Below are 15370 nucleotides of genomic sequence, written 5' to 3'. Positions count from 1 at the left end.
GAAGAAACTGGGCTGTGAAACTCAAGCTTTAATATCTTACTCGGGCCAAATAAATTGTAGTGGGGGCTGAGTGGAAGTGGTTGAGAATGAGAAAAAATTTTTTTCTTGATCTTCAAGATTTTCCACTAAAAATACTAGTAAGATGTATTTACATTAAGCCTCTAAAGTCAAAGGATTTTGCTGGATCTTTGTTTGAGTTTAAAGTGGAGTAGAAATGAAAACTCCCCATCGTTCTCATTCCATATATGGATTCATTCCTCATCCAGATATTCTTTTGCCCCTGCTCCCTATGATCCTTGGGTCTTAGGGATGGCATCCCCATGGAAGAAGGGAGGGCGCTGAAGGAGAAGCTTCTAACACAGAGCTGTGTAGAAACTAGAGGGGGAAAAGAGAGCTACTATTTTCCAGAAGGTCCTTAAAGTGAAACAGACCACAAATTCTCTAATTAGCAAAAGCAGACTTGAGGCATGCAGCCTTCTGTTTACTTCAGGACTAGGAAGGAGACCAGCTGGCTTTCCCTCAAAGATAACAAATGCTATTGCTGCTTTGAAGAACCTTGCCAGATTAAGTGTATTTGCAAAAAAAAAAAAGAGAGAGAGAATGAGAGAGAGAGAGAGAGAGAGAGAGAGAGAGAGAAAGAAAGAAAGAAGAAGAAGAAGAAGAAGAAGAAGAAGAAGAAGAAGAAGAAGAAGAAGAAAAAAAGTTCACACTGGTGTTTTTAATTTTCTTTTAAATATTTATTTATCTTTGAGAGAGAGGCACAGAGAGTGACTGGGGGAAAGGCAGAGAGAGAGAAGGAGACACAGAATCCGAAGCAGGCTCCAGGCTCCCAGCTGTCAGCACAGAGCCCAACGCAGGGCTTGAACCACAAACTATGAGATCATGACCTGAGCCGAAGTCGGACGCCCAACCAACTGAGCCCATATTGGTGTTTTAAAAACCCTTGAAGACAATGAGTTTGTTGTAAGAGGATGCTTTGGACATCAAGTTACTGTACTGTGTACCTTTCCTTTCTTAATTTCAAAATGAAAAGAATAGCATTTGGCTTATCCAACTTTCCAAATTTTTGTATCTCCCTAAGGTGATTTTTGTGAAAGCATTACAAGAAATAAGCTCTAGGTTTCCATTTACTTTATACAGATGTAGAGTACTGTCTGATACCTCCTGATTTCTATCATTATTGTTATTAGGTCAGCTTCTTAAAATAAAATTAATAGGAGAAGGGTTTGACTATTGGGCCCCTGTGGAGCATGTGGAGAACTTTAGAAAGTCATCGAATATTAAACAATCATTTAGAAATCACTTGGGTGCAGCATCAGCTTTGAGGCTTGTAGGCTGTGGTGTAGATTTATGTGTATTGTAGTGTTTTCTTTGGGATTTGCCTGTGTGACAAAAGAGGCAAGCTTCTATAAAAATGAAAAACTAACGAGATTTACATAATACCACAAGAAAAAAAGAATAATGAAAACAATTGGTTTCCTAGCAGATCACCTTAATAACTTAAATAAAAGCAAAAGGCAAGCTGAGATCACCAAAATAATAGACTATTTCTAGACTGAAAATCCACCTTTTCTGTTGAACTATAACACAAAGAAAACTATTTTAATGTAAATACAACATTTATGGGATGTCAAAAATTTTGTTGCTAAGGAGGAGACCCACTTGGTAAGCCAACAAGTGTTGTTGTTGGTAAACATCACCAATAACTATTCTGCACCAGGCCTTCTTGTCGGTTGGACAAGATCTCAGCAATGCTCCTACTTTTCCTAGAGTAGAAGGTACTACTAGGAGTTAGATTGGGAAAATTCTTTACCATATTTTGGAAATGCCTAGCATCCCTGTTCTCAGGGACACAAATATCAGGTCGCTCTCCTAGTTATTATGACAAACAAAATTGCCAAAAACATCCCTACCGATTTCCAGTAGCCTGTGGCTGGTGGTAAATCTCACCCCACCTTTCCCTGGAACTACTTCATTTTACACATCAGGAGTCAGAGTCCCAAGGAGGTAAATTGATTCTCCAAAAGCCACAGAGTGGCAGACCTTGGGGAGTAACCTTTCCATCTTGCTGCTTTTCCACTACCTCATGCTGCCTCCTCTCCAAGTCTCCCTAAAGTGCAATATGAATAACTCTGGAAAACTACGCAACAAACTTACAACAGAGATTCCTTCTAGAGCGGGGATGAGGAGACGGCAATATAGGGATTTCCACTGTTGCTCCATATTCTTGTGAATTTTTATTTTTTTGGGTTTTTTTATTTTAATTTTTTATTTGAGAGTGAGGGGAGAGGAGTAGAGGGAGAGAGAGAGAATCTTAAGCAGGCTCCTTGTTCAGCACTGAGCCTGATGTGGGGCTTGATCTCATGACTGTGGGATCATTACCTGAGCAGAAACCAAGTTGGACATTGGACGCTCAACCTACTGAGCCACCCAGGCGCCCTCTTGTGAATTTTTTGAAGAATTCATAATAAGTACACTTTAGATTTATGATTCTAAAAGTAAAAATAAATTCTATTTGGTGTCTTGGGGGGGTTATTTCTAAGATATTTTAGAGGAGGACATTTTGTAACACTCTGTGAGAAGTATTTCCTCCCATTTGTATACTTTGAAAGAAATGACACAAAATACTGTTCTGATGGTGTTATTTTTCTGCACAATCTTTTACACTCTCTCTGTTCCTTGTAGCTATTAAGAGTTCTGAATAGGATTTTCCTTATACTGATTTTCCTTTGTATTTGATTCTTACTGTTTCTGTTTCCCTCTTGCTTCCATCTTCGTATGTAATGTTGATGAAGTATTTCCACATTTCATGTATCGGTACCCATGTACTGAAAACTAGTAAAAATCATGGCAGAATAAAATAGGTTGGACCACTGAAAATAAAAATGACAAAATAATTTTTAATAACTTATTTGTCACATGTGGCCTTTCAAGAAGTGCAAAAGGCAGAATAGATTAAGTCACTTCTAATACTAACAAGTAAAATACCTATTTTGAAAATCAGTAGCATCATTTGCTGACAAAATACTACTAGTCTGTTGTACCAAATCATCACCCTCTTAGGTGATGATTATATTCCTTGGGGCATTATTATTTTTTTTCCCATGCATTTTCTTCACCAAAGCCTTTAATCCTGTGTGAATTCAGGTGGGGATTAAATTGAAATGAAGAGAAACTCAATGTACTACCAAGACCTATCTTCTCCACATGGGCCAACTTACCTCTTCTTCTTTCCCCTGTGTCCACATTTGCTGGGATTGAGCATCTCCTTTGAATTCACCGTTGCCATAGAAACATGTGTTCCCAGTTGACCTTTTGTGTTTCAAGGGGAAAGATAAACATGCCACCCACTTTGGGGGCCCTATTAGAGCCTATTCCCAGAGAACTGCACCTTCCCAGCTGCAGCGTCTGACATGCTTAGGAAAGCAGTCATCTCCCAGCCTTGTTGGCAGCTGCAGGCAGAGAATGGACGCCAGCTGTACTGGGGCTGGGGCTTCATGAACCCTTTCCTATTAGGCCACATCCTGTCTGTCTTTTAGGAGTGAAGGAATGTTTCAGGTCAAATAAAGAACAGGCTTATGCAATATAACCCCCAGGATTAATCTTTTGAAAATAACAGCAGGCAGGCCACCTGAGGTGAAGAGTAAGTAACAAAATATGTCCAAGGGGACAGAATGGAAATATGCTCCATGTTATAGATTAGAATGCGTAAGGGGAAGAAAATTAGCTTATGCTAATGTTTGTAAGTCCTGCACACTCTCAATGGAGTTTAGACTTGGAAGATACTCTGGGTATTGAGGCTTAAAGTCTGGATGCAATTCACAGCAGTATTGCATCTAGCATTTATCCTAAGCCATTCTGTAGATTTTTAAAGAAGTGTCACCTCTGGGGAGATGCTCCTGGGTGCCTTCGTGTAAAACAGTAGCTGAACAAGTATATGAGGGAGCCCTGCTCGTATATCTGTATACTTGCCCTCTTGACTTAGATGTTCCAGAAACATCTCAAGCTTAACAGGGAGCTCTTGATTCCTTCCACAACCCATTTTTCCTCTGTACCTTTCTCCATTTCAGTAAATGGAGGGCAAAAACACACAGCCGTTTAAACCGACATTGTCATTCTAGAGACTTCTAGAGCCTTCTAGAGCCTTCTCCATCTCCTTGTGGACCCTCATCCCATTTGTCACATATAAACTGCCAGAAAGGCCATTAATCTCACCTCCAAAGCCCTTCTGGAATACACTTTCTTGTCAGTCTCCACTGCCATTCCCAGTAAGCCACCATCATCTCCCAGTGGGCCTGCAAAGTAGCCTCCAGTTAGTCCCCCCAGCTCATATCAGTTCTGCTAGCATACACCATTCTCCACACAGAAAACCCAAGTGTTCTTTTACAAAGCCAACAGGCTAGGTCATTTTCCCCACTCAAACCCTTGTGTGTCTTTCGAATGTTCCTGGAGTTGACTTCAACCTGTCTATCATGTAGCCTAACTGAACTGCCATCTGCCCAGCTCTCTACCCTCTGACATCACTATCTACCTTCCTCGCTGCTTGCCATACCCCTCTTTCCAATGTACCAAACTGTTTCCTGCCCAGAGTTTTACATACGCTCTGCCCGAATGATTCTTTCCTTAGAACTTTTACATGACCTGCAACTTAACTCTAGTCAGCACCGTGATCTAATGTGGAAAGGCCTTCCTTGGTAACCTTTATAATGCGCACGAAATGAAGTAAATTACATTAAAACGCAAAGAAAGAAAACTTGCTCCTAGTTACTACCATATCACCCAATTTCTGTCCTCTGTGACAGGTATTGAAGTCTAAGGTTGCCTTGTTTTCCTGTCTAATCACCTTCCTAGAAGGTAGGGACCTTGACTGTGCCTAAAACAATGCTTGGAAACATGGTAGGTGCTTTATATAAATATACATACATGTGCATACCTATTTTTTTAGTAGAAATTTTCCTAATATAATGAGAAAACTAAATTCTTCTGTTCCTATATACCATTGATGATGCCCAGGTACATTTTCTTTTTTATTCTTACGTTTTTGTCTCCTTTTAGAATTGAAGAGAAACACAGCTGAGACAATGCAAAAGGGGAAAAAATGGGTTGATACATACCTAGCTAGTGTTTTGTAGTTCCTGGGAGGCAATCTAGGTAGGACCCTGCATTACTACCCCCCAAGGGGTCCTTCCCAAGAGAACACTTTGATTTGTGGCTTTAAAGGAGATTGAGAAACATCTTGCCCTGCCTGGTTTGGCATAGATGACCAAATAAACATGCTTGAACTCACTGTATGCTGTAGGGCATATGTGTACAGATTAGTATACCACATTCTTAAAACTTTTTTTCTTCCAGAACACACACACACACACACACATCATCATCATCATCATCCTCCTCATCATCTAAACAGAACACACCCTTTGCTAAGTCCAATTAGCTCTTGGGTGGTCTGGTACTAGAATCTTGACATTGATAGCTCAGTGTATTCTTCATAGTCTCTTGACCACATCCCACTGCACAAAAAAAAAAAAATCAAAGATTCACTTGTTATATTATTACATTGTTAGCATTGAAAAGTATAACTTCAGTTATATTTATCACAGATTTATTATAAAAGCAATAGACACATATTTATGCCTATGCTTTTACCTCTTCTATAATCAGTGACAACAAAATTTTTACAGTTGCATCTTGGTTTTTAACAAGAAACTAAGTAACACAATAGATTTTTCCCTTTACCTTCAGAGCAGTCCTTACCCCAATATTCAATATTATTATTATTATTAATTTATATCTAAAAAGTCTTTATTCCCCAAATTATAACATATATTTTATTTCTTTCCTTCCTACTTTTAGTGAGTCTCCATAAAATCCTTACATGTGTAGCTTATTTGTTCCTCTTCTTCCTTTTTATATCACAATACAGATTAGGTGACTCCAAGAGGCTTTGATACAGCCCATTTAAAAATCAAACATGTGTAAGTATGATTCCTTCATCATGACTCCTCTAAAGCAATTTCTTGCTCTTGCTATGGAATTTCACTTTTGTATAATACAGTGGTTTAGAAACCTTCATTCTTTATATTCTTAGAAGTCCAAGGTCAAGTGCCAAAATATATGACGTGGTCAAGAGGGAGCCCAGAGAAAAAGGCGGTGGGATCTTCCATGTCTCCATCCACCGAGAAAATCTTCTTTATCTATTTTAAATATTGGATTTATGATCGATTAGTTTGAAGAAATTACTTCACTCTAAAAAAAGCTGAAAGTCATCATTTGACCCATGATTTGTGCAACTCTGGACCACACGAGACAAGAGCCAGGCTGAGGTGGGCTTAGCACATCAGCTGCTACCCAAGGCACTTGAGTCTACATGAGCCAAGGGTCTATTGAACTATTTGCACTTCTACAGGCCTGGAATGTGGCCTTTGGAACTCAGACCTGTGGGAGAAGCTGGAGCCCTCTCATATGTGTGCCTGTGAACTCTCCTGTTTCTAGAAACAACTAGACCATCATCTTTAAAGTGGACCATGTTCCTCAGTACTTGATTATAGTTGAAACAGCAGCCTACATTAGTTTTTTTTTCCATTATCTACTTTCTCTTATTTGCTTTTTATTATATTGTTCCTTAAACTTAGCATCCCTTAGGGTGCCTTGGGGGCTCAGTTGGGTAAGCATCTGACTTTTGATTTCAGCTCAGGTTATGATCTCATGGTCATGAGATTGAGCCCCGGGTTGGGCTCTGTGTCGGACATGAAAACTACTTAAGATTCTCTCTCTCTCTCTCTCTCTCTCTCTCTCTCCCTCAGCCCCTCCTCTGCTCGCTCTCTCTCTCAAAATACAAAAACAAAGACAAAAACAAAAAACCTAGCATGCCTTAATAACAATCCCTACTTCCTTCACTCCAGACATTGCCCTACCAAAAACCTACTCATTCTTCGAGAATTAATTAAAAATATATCTCTTTATGAATCCTCCTGTGTTTTCATCACCAGAATTCATTGTTACTTTTGTATGCACAGCTTACAAGCTGTACTTTAACTTCATGTTTCTATCATTTTACCTCAGTTTATGTTTCTTTCAGGCTACTTGCCCTTGACAGCAAGCATGGGCCTTCTATTTTGTTATTCACCTCTACCTTTACCCGTTTAGAGACCACACCATCGGGAATAATCTCTAAAGTGATGTCAGGGAATTGGTCCCTTAAATACCTCCATGCGACTACCACTAGCTACAAGCATAGCTGTTGTACCATGGAAACTGTGGGGGCTTGGACAGGCTGTCAGAATCCCAACTATTGCTTCTCTGAAAGTTGATGCAGCTTAAATTGCTGCCCTATTCTTGCCAAGATGGATTTCCTATCAGTCCTGCTTCTATGCAGTAAGTGCCTTTGAGTCAAAGAGTTAAAAACTGGTGAGGTTGCACCTAGGAAAATGAGGTTTCACTTTTATAGGAGGGAGGGAGTCTTTTCCCCCCACCAAGATTCACCAGATAAGGAAGTGACATAAAGGAGAAAGAGGCTGGGTGTAGAAAATAAATGTTAGATAGACATCATTTTTTAAATGTTTATTTATTATTTTTGAGAAAGAGAGCACACTCAAGTGAGCAGTGGAGGGGCAGAGAGAAGGGGAGACAGAGGATCAGAAGCAGGCTCTGTGCTGACAGCAGAGAGCCCAATGAAGGACTCAGACTCACAAACTGAGATCATGACCTGAGCTGAAACCAAGAGTGACTGAGCCACCCAGGTGCACCAGTATGGGTGTCATTTTTAATTCCACATTTCACAATTGAACTTAATTCAAATATCCAAATCCTGGTTTTTTCAACTCTAAGAGAAAGTCATTAATTCCTATGTGTCTTTATGTATATTATTTGGTTACTTTCAGTACTATTAAAATTCTGCCAAGATTCAGTTGTGGATGACATTTATCTGGGTTTTGAAAGATGCATAGGACTTTTCTAAAGTTGAAAAGATAAAGAAAAGGCAAGTTTAGTCAGAGGGAATAGCATGCACAAAAACTAAAGACCTGAAAGCACCATTAGGTGTTTGGAGAATTTTAAACAGTTTGCTTAATAAGCTAGATGTGGCCGGACAAGAACATAAGCAGCAAAGCACGCAGGCTCTTGTACGGCTGCCAAAGGTGTTGAGCAATAACTTAGCTTTAATCCTGCAGGTGATGGGATGTTGTTAGAGAACTCTGAACAAGAAAATAACATGATCAGACTTATATTTCACTTGGATTAGAGAGATCCCTCTTGGCAGCATATGGAGGAAGAGATGGGGGAGGGTGGAATTGGATGTAGGAAGCACAGTTGAATAGGAAGCTACTGCAGTAGGATATACAAGAGATGATAAAAGCTTAGTGACTAATTGTAAGAAGGTAATAACAGGTGAGTGTTGATTTTATTCCGTTTCTTGTTTTGGAAAATGTGTCTCTAATCAAGATAGGAAATAAGAGACAGAAGCTCAGCAATGAGTGGAGAAAACAGAACTTCCTGAGAGATATTTTAGTGCAAGTATCTAGTAGGCAATAAGTTCAATGGGTCAGGTACTTGCAGAAAAGTCTAAAGTAGAGATCTAAAGGTATCAGCACATAGGTTATGGGAATTCAGTTTTCCTAGGGGAGAGGTATAGACTGAGAAGAGATCTGAAGTCAGAAACATAGAAATTTAAATAGCAAGCAGAAGAATTCCAGAAAATGGGTGCTATGTAAGAAGATATCCAAAAGAAAATGTCAGAGAAACCAAGGGCATAGAGTTCCTACAAAGAAGGAATAATTAAAAAAATAAAATGTCAGCACCTGAGTGGCTCAGTCCATTGAGCTTCTGACTCTCAGAGTTGTGAGATCAAGACCCGCATGAGACTCTGTGCTAAGTAAGGGTGGAGTTTTCTTGGAGTTCTCTCTCCCCCTCTCCTCTGTCCCTCCTGCACTTGTACTCACTCTCTCTCTCTCTCAAAATAAATTAATAATATTAAAAGAAAACAAAATAGGGGCGCCTGGGTGGCTCAGTCGGTTAGGCGGCCGACTTCGGCTCAGGTCATGATCTCACGGTCCGTGAGTTCGAGCCCCGCGTTGGGCTCTGTGCTGACCGCTCAGAGCCTGGAGCCTGTTTCGGATTCTGTGTCTCCCTCTCTCTGACCCTCCCCCGTTCATGCTCTGTCTCTCTCTGTCTAAAAATAAATAAACGTTAAAAAAAATTAAAAAAAAAAAGAAAACAAAATAATAAAATGTCAAAGGCTAAGTCCTTTGGATTTGGTATTCAGATCATTTATTACGTGCCAATGCTGCTTCAGTAGCATAGCATGAGTGGAAGAAACAAGTGTAGATTTTTTCCCCCAAAATGCTAGCTAGAAAACAATACACTGTATTGGAGAAATTTCTCAAAGACATAGACATTAAGCATATACCTAAGCTGAGAGGAAGGAGTCTGTAGAAAATAAAAGTTTGAAGGGAAAACAGATAAACCAGGTCTAGAGAGAAGATGAGGAGTAAAGGTGTGGGGTTTAGCCTCAACAAAGGTGTGGGAAACCTCTTCTTTGGAGACATTCAGAGAAGGGAAAAACAATTCTGTGGATGGAGGGGTTATTGTAAGTAGAATGGTAGAATGCTGAGTCATTTGGCCCTCGATGATGTCCCTTCTCTGTAGTAAGATAAATAATCAATTTAGAGTGGGCCACTCATGGTTTGGATGGGCTTTGTGGAAGTGGCACAAATTTGGAATATCTAATGGAGGGATATCTTTATTTCCGATGCCATTTTCCAGCTCTGTGCATTACAGAAATATAATTAAATAACTCAGTAAACCTTTGTGTACCATTTTCTTTCTTAATTTTATTCTTTCTTTTTTTTCCTTCTCCTCTTTTCGACTGCCCCCATTTCTTAGGATTCCCTCTTGTTCCTCTTCAGAATTCCTACTTGCAGCTGACAATGGACACACCAAGCCCCTTTGAAGGGCCAAAGGGGAACATTCAGATTTGAAAACAGCCAGATTACAGTTTTACACTTCCTGGTTTTGAAACCCCTGAAAAGCACAAAACTGAACAAAAATCAAAATGGCTGCACTGATGCTTCAGCGAAGCTCCATTTTAAAGTAACCATTTTCCTCTTTTCCACAAACATCCTCCCCTACCCCCCCTTTTTTCCCCAGGAACTAGGTACCACCCTGAAAACAACCAAGGGGGCTGGCAGCACTTAGCAATTCCTGTTGAAACCGACTAGATCCCGTATTTCCCTATAAAACGCAGCAGTCCCTTCCTCTGGATAGCCTGCGGCTTTTTGAAGGCAATAGCGAGCTGCAGTCTCCTTTGCCTGGCAAAGCAATAAAGCTATTGTTCCTCTTTATCCCAAACTTTATCTTTGTGTTATATTTTGGCTCGGAAGTATGGAGTTCAGTTTTTGACAACATTTTGTTCTTGCACCATTTTTCATCTATTACTGTATCTGCATGGCTTGTGCCAACATTGATCATCTAGTAAGTTTGCTTTTTAATTTTTTTTTGTTTATTTAAGTGATCCCTACATCCAATGTAGGACTTGAACTTATGACCCCAAGATCAAGAGTCACATGCTTCTCCGACTGAGCCAGCCAGCCACCCCTCCTTTAAAAAAAATAATAATAATGTTTATTTATTTTTGAGAAAGAGAGAGGGGAGGGGGGCATGAGCAGGGTAGGGGCAGGAAGAGAGACACAGAATTTGAAGCAGGCTCCAGGCTCCGGAGCTGTCAGCAAAGAGCCTGACATGGGGATCGAACCCAGGAACTGTGAGATCATGACCTGAGCCGAAGGTCGATGCCACCCAGGCGACCCACACCCCACCTTTTTATTTCTTTTATCTGGAGTTTTGAAATGCTGCTTTAAGGACTTTAGTAGTGCAGTCTACACTTCAACTTCTTTCCCCATGCCTAGCTGCCATGAGGGATTTTTTACTGGCTTAAATCAAAGACTTGAAGGTATTAGTCATGTAGCTATCTGAGAGCCATCTTTTCAAGCTGGCTTTTTTCATGGTAGAAAAATGGCATACAGAAGTTCCAAACCTCATCTCTGAATATCATAGCACCTGGAGAAAGACCTTCTTTCCCAAACAGCCAAAATTGTCTGGAAAATCTGATTGGACCCGTCTGAACAGATCACTTCCGTCTAGGAACAGCACTAGCCTCTTTGGCATAGGCCTACGTTATTTCAAGTCTCACTGAGGTGAAGGGGATAAGATTACACAAATTGGTTTATATCAGTTAGGATCCACTTGGATCTGAGGATGGGGTTAATTCCACCTTAATCAAATGGATCTTACAAAGGAAAGGGCATGGGATGGAATGGATGCTAGGGAGTCAATAAATGCTTACTACCATATCTTCCTCCCTCTGTCTCCAGAAAAGAATCCCCTATGCAAGGCCTGTTTCATGGGCATGTGACTTAAGTAGTTACATACAATTACTAGTATATTGCACAGAGTACATAACACATAGTGTATTATGTATAGGGTATATAGAAATAATTCTAATTAATTACCACATTTTTGGTCTTCCTTTACAGGTCTAAATAGCATGAAAAAGGAGATATCACATTCCGTCCTGTATCCCTAGGACTTAACACAATGAATGTTTATGAAACAGAAGTATCTTCCCAAGGGTACAAAGGGTTAGTGCCCGCCTTGCCAGGATAGAAAATTTTCTTCTTTTCTTTCCTCATCTCCCCTCAGAGATGGCGCTCAACTTCCAACTAACATTAAAGAAGTTGTGTTTGTGATCTAGCATCTGGGCTTGTGTAATTGACGTGCTTTCTTAATGATAGGCGGAAATGATAAAAGTAATAATTGTTCCACCACACTGGCACGCACTGAAACCTGGACCCCCTTGGTTTTGTTTGTTTATTGTTGCCTATTTAATTGTCTTTTAATGCTCTAGTTGTTAAAGAATGAAATGACAATGTTTTAAAAACTCATTTTGCATTTTAAATATTTACATTTACCAAACGAAAACTTTGTAGTGCATAAACATTATAAAATGGGTTATATAACCTCATTTGAACTCAGCAAAATTTTAAATTCAAGGCTTTCAAACATGAGAATGAGGCAAAAACGTTCCTCCTAATCCTGCACAGTAGGCTCGGACTACAGCACGATTTCAGGTAATAGGATTGTAGGGTTTTTATACACAATTGTGCAGGCAGTGGGCTGTACACAATGGGTGCCTCCAGTCACATTGAGTCCCTGTGATTGGTGCCTCCTGTAGGTGTGCAGTGACATATGTGACAGCTATAAGTCAATATCAACATCCTTTTAATACATTTACTTAAATGTCTTTTGCCTCAACTTTTTTTGAAGGGTCTAGAAATAATACTTTTTTTCAGAGAGACAGAGAGAGAGTCAGAGAGACAGAGAGAGAGAGAGAGAGAGAGAGAGAGAGAGAAGCAGTGGGGGAGGGGCAAAAAGAAAGGGAGAGACACAGAATCCCAAGAGGGCTCAGCTCAGAGCCCGATGTGAGGTTCAATCTCATCAACTATGAGATCCTAACCTGAGCCTAAATCAAGACCCAGATGCTTAACCAACTGAGCCCCACAGGTGCCCCTAGAACCAATACATTTTTTAAAACTAAATTTATTTAAATTCAAGTTAGTTAACATACAGTGTAGTATTGGTTTCAGGAGTAGAACCCAGTGATTCATCACTTACATACGACACCCAGTGCTCATCCCAACAAGTGCCCTCCGTAATGCCCATCACCCATTTAGCCCATCCCCCTGCCTCTTCCCCTCCAGCAACCCTCAGTCTGTTCTCTGTATTTAAGAGTCTCTTATGGTTTGTCACCTTCTCTGTTTTTATCTTATTTTTCCTTCCCTTTCCCTATGTTCATCTGCTGTGTTTCTTAAATTCTACATATGAGTAAAATTGTATGATATTTGTCTTTCTCTGACTGACTTAAGTTTGCTTAGCATAATACCCTCTGGTTCCATTCACATTGTTGCAAATGGCAAGATTTCATTCTTTTTCATCACCAAGTAGTATTCCATTATACTTGGTGTATGTATATATGTATGTATGTATATATATACATATATATATATGTATATATATACACACATATACATGTCACATCTTTTTTATCCATTCATCACTCAATGGACATTTGGGCTCTTTCCATAATTTGACCATTGTTGACAGTGCTGCCATGAACATTGAGGTGCATGTACCCCTTTGAACCAGCATTTTTTTTATCCTTTGGATTAATACCTAGCTGTGCAATTGCTAGGTCACAGAGTAGTTCTATTTTTAATTTTTTGAGGAACCTCCATACTGTTTTCCAAAGTGACTGCACCAGTTTGCATTGCCACCAACAGTGCAAAAAGTTTCCTCTGTCTCCACATTCTTGCCAACCAGAACCAATACATTTTTTTTTATTTTTTTTTAACGTTTATTTATTTTTGAGACAGAGAGAGACAGAGCATGAACAGGGGAAGGGCAGAGAGAGAGGGAGACACAGAATCTGAAACAGGCTCCAGGCTCTGAGCATTCAGCACAGAGCCCGACGCGGGGCTCGAATTCACGGACCGTGAGATCATGACCTGAGCTGAAGTCGGACGCTTAACCGACTGAGCCACCCAGGTGCCCCAATACATTTTTAAAGAAAAAGAATAATAATTACATGAGTATAACTCCTTAAAATAATATAACTGATATCATATTTGGTTATATCCTTTTAAATTACCAAGAATCATTTTTAAATATCATTTCTAAATTTATATGGTCAAATGAGAAATTTGACAAAATTTCTAGCTCTGTGTCTGGATGCTTTTTATGTAAGTTCAAGCATCTAGCACAATCTGCCCCCAAAATAAGGCCTTACTGTTTTTTGCATGCATGCATGAATTGCTCGGGTAAATAGCATAAGTAACATGAGTTATGATTCCATTTATGTCAGGATAGTTCTCTTTTTTTAAAAGTGTATTTATTTTTATTTATTTTTGAGAGGCAGGAGGGGCAAAGAGAGGAGGGGAGAGAGAATTTCAACAGTCTCCACATTGTCATCATAGAGCCCAATGTGGGGCTCAAACTCATAAACCATGAGATCATGACCTGAGCTGAAATCAGATACTTAACTGACTGAGCCACCCCAGGTGCCTTGTTAACACCTTTTTTAAATGTATGCTTCCCATTTCTTATTTGTTTAAAAGGGAAACTATAAACATTGACTTGGGTATCTGTACATTGAATTAAAGATAATATCCAGACACTTAATTGACTGTTAGACATTGGGTATAAATGGATGTGATACCTGGAAACCCAAAACATTATTGCAGGCCACCCATCAGAGGGGTGCTCTATAGGTGACAGATAATAAATGGTGGAGTCATGCTAAAATCTAGTTTTCAATAGGATCACTGGTTCATTTTCATGGTCACTGAATGTATAGTTGGGATTATCATTCTTGGCAACCGGGGTAACCCTACATTGGATCTCAGACCTGTAGAATGAGAGCTATGACAGCAAGGAACGCCTTGTGAACATCAATGACATCTCCCCAACCTCCCCCCACATCACATCAAGATACGAAATTAAAAAAAAATACCACATCTCAGGGTGAGATGAGAAGATTATGCCATCTGTGAAGATCTAAAAGATGCAATGGTGAGGGTTCTTATCATGTATTCATTTAATATGCTACTCTGCTTCCTATGCAAAATGGACAGATTTTAGAGAGAACATAGTCTACTCAAAGCCCAACATGGTAGCTGGCCTGATCAAAACTGCTCTGCTGGGGGCGCCTGCATAGCTATGTGGTTGAGTACCTGACTTCTACTTAGGTCACAATCTCGCAGTTGGTGAGTTCAAGCCCCACATCGGGCTTGCAGTTGTTAACCTGTCAGCTCAGAGCCTGCTTCGGATCTTCTGCCCTCCTCTCTCTGCCCCTCCCCTACTTGCACTTTCTCAAAAAGAAATAAACATTTTTTAAAAATGCTGCGCTGGACTTGCTATCTTTTCAAGAGCCAACTAATAAGTCTCAGGGATATGGTATGTAGCTGTTTACCTGGCAAATGCTTCTTTCCTATCCAATGAATGAAAAACCACAGAGACTGTGCATTTTCGTTGAGATGAATGACAATATTGATATATGGTTTTGCTCTGGGAATAGAACTCCCCCAATCTCTGTCATAATGTAGTCCAAAGAGATACAAATTCATGTTGAGAGAAATAGTCTACAGGATATTACATTGATCCATTATATTGATGACATTTTGCAGTTCAATCAGAATGAGCAAGAGTTTATTAAGATTATAAAAGCTTAGGGAAGATACATTTACTCCACAGGGAGTGAGAAAAACTTATGAGGATTCAAGAACATGACAATTCAGTACAATTTTATAGGGACCTACGG

At 39.8% G+C, this 15370-nt stretch overlaps 1 long non-coding RNA gene across 3 annotated transcripts in view; it reads left to right on the top strand.

Moving 5' to 3' along the window:
• Positions 1 to 15370, top strand: part of LOC113602792 (uncharacterized) — a 468320-nt gene that overhangs the window by 415407 nt on the left and 37543 nt on the right. Inside the window, exon 5 of one of the 3 annotated variants that reach the window (XR_003424305.2) lies at positions 11532 to 11748. The exons of 1 other annotated variant lie outside the window; for it this stretch is intronic. This is a non-coding gene — a long non-coding RNA (uncharacterized LOC113602792). One more of the 3 variants, XR_003424304.2, reaches the window with a different exon arrangement.

Source organism: Acinonyx jubatus, chromosome B4 (genome assembly GCF_027475565.1).
Source record: "Acinonyx jubatus isolate Ajub_Pintada_27869175 chromosome B4, VMU_Ajub_asm_v1.0, whole genome shotgun sequence".
NCBI lineage: Eukaryota > Metazoa > Chordata > Mammalia > Carnivora > Felidae > Acinonyx > Acinonyx jubatus.
The sequence above is the reverse complement of the archived record's forward strand: the minus strand, read 5'-3'. Positions and strand labels throughout refer to the sequence as shown.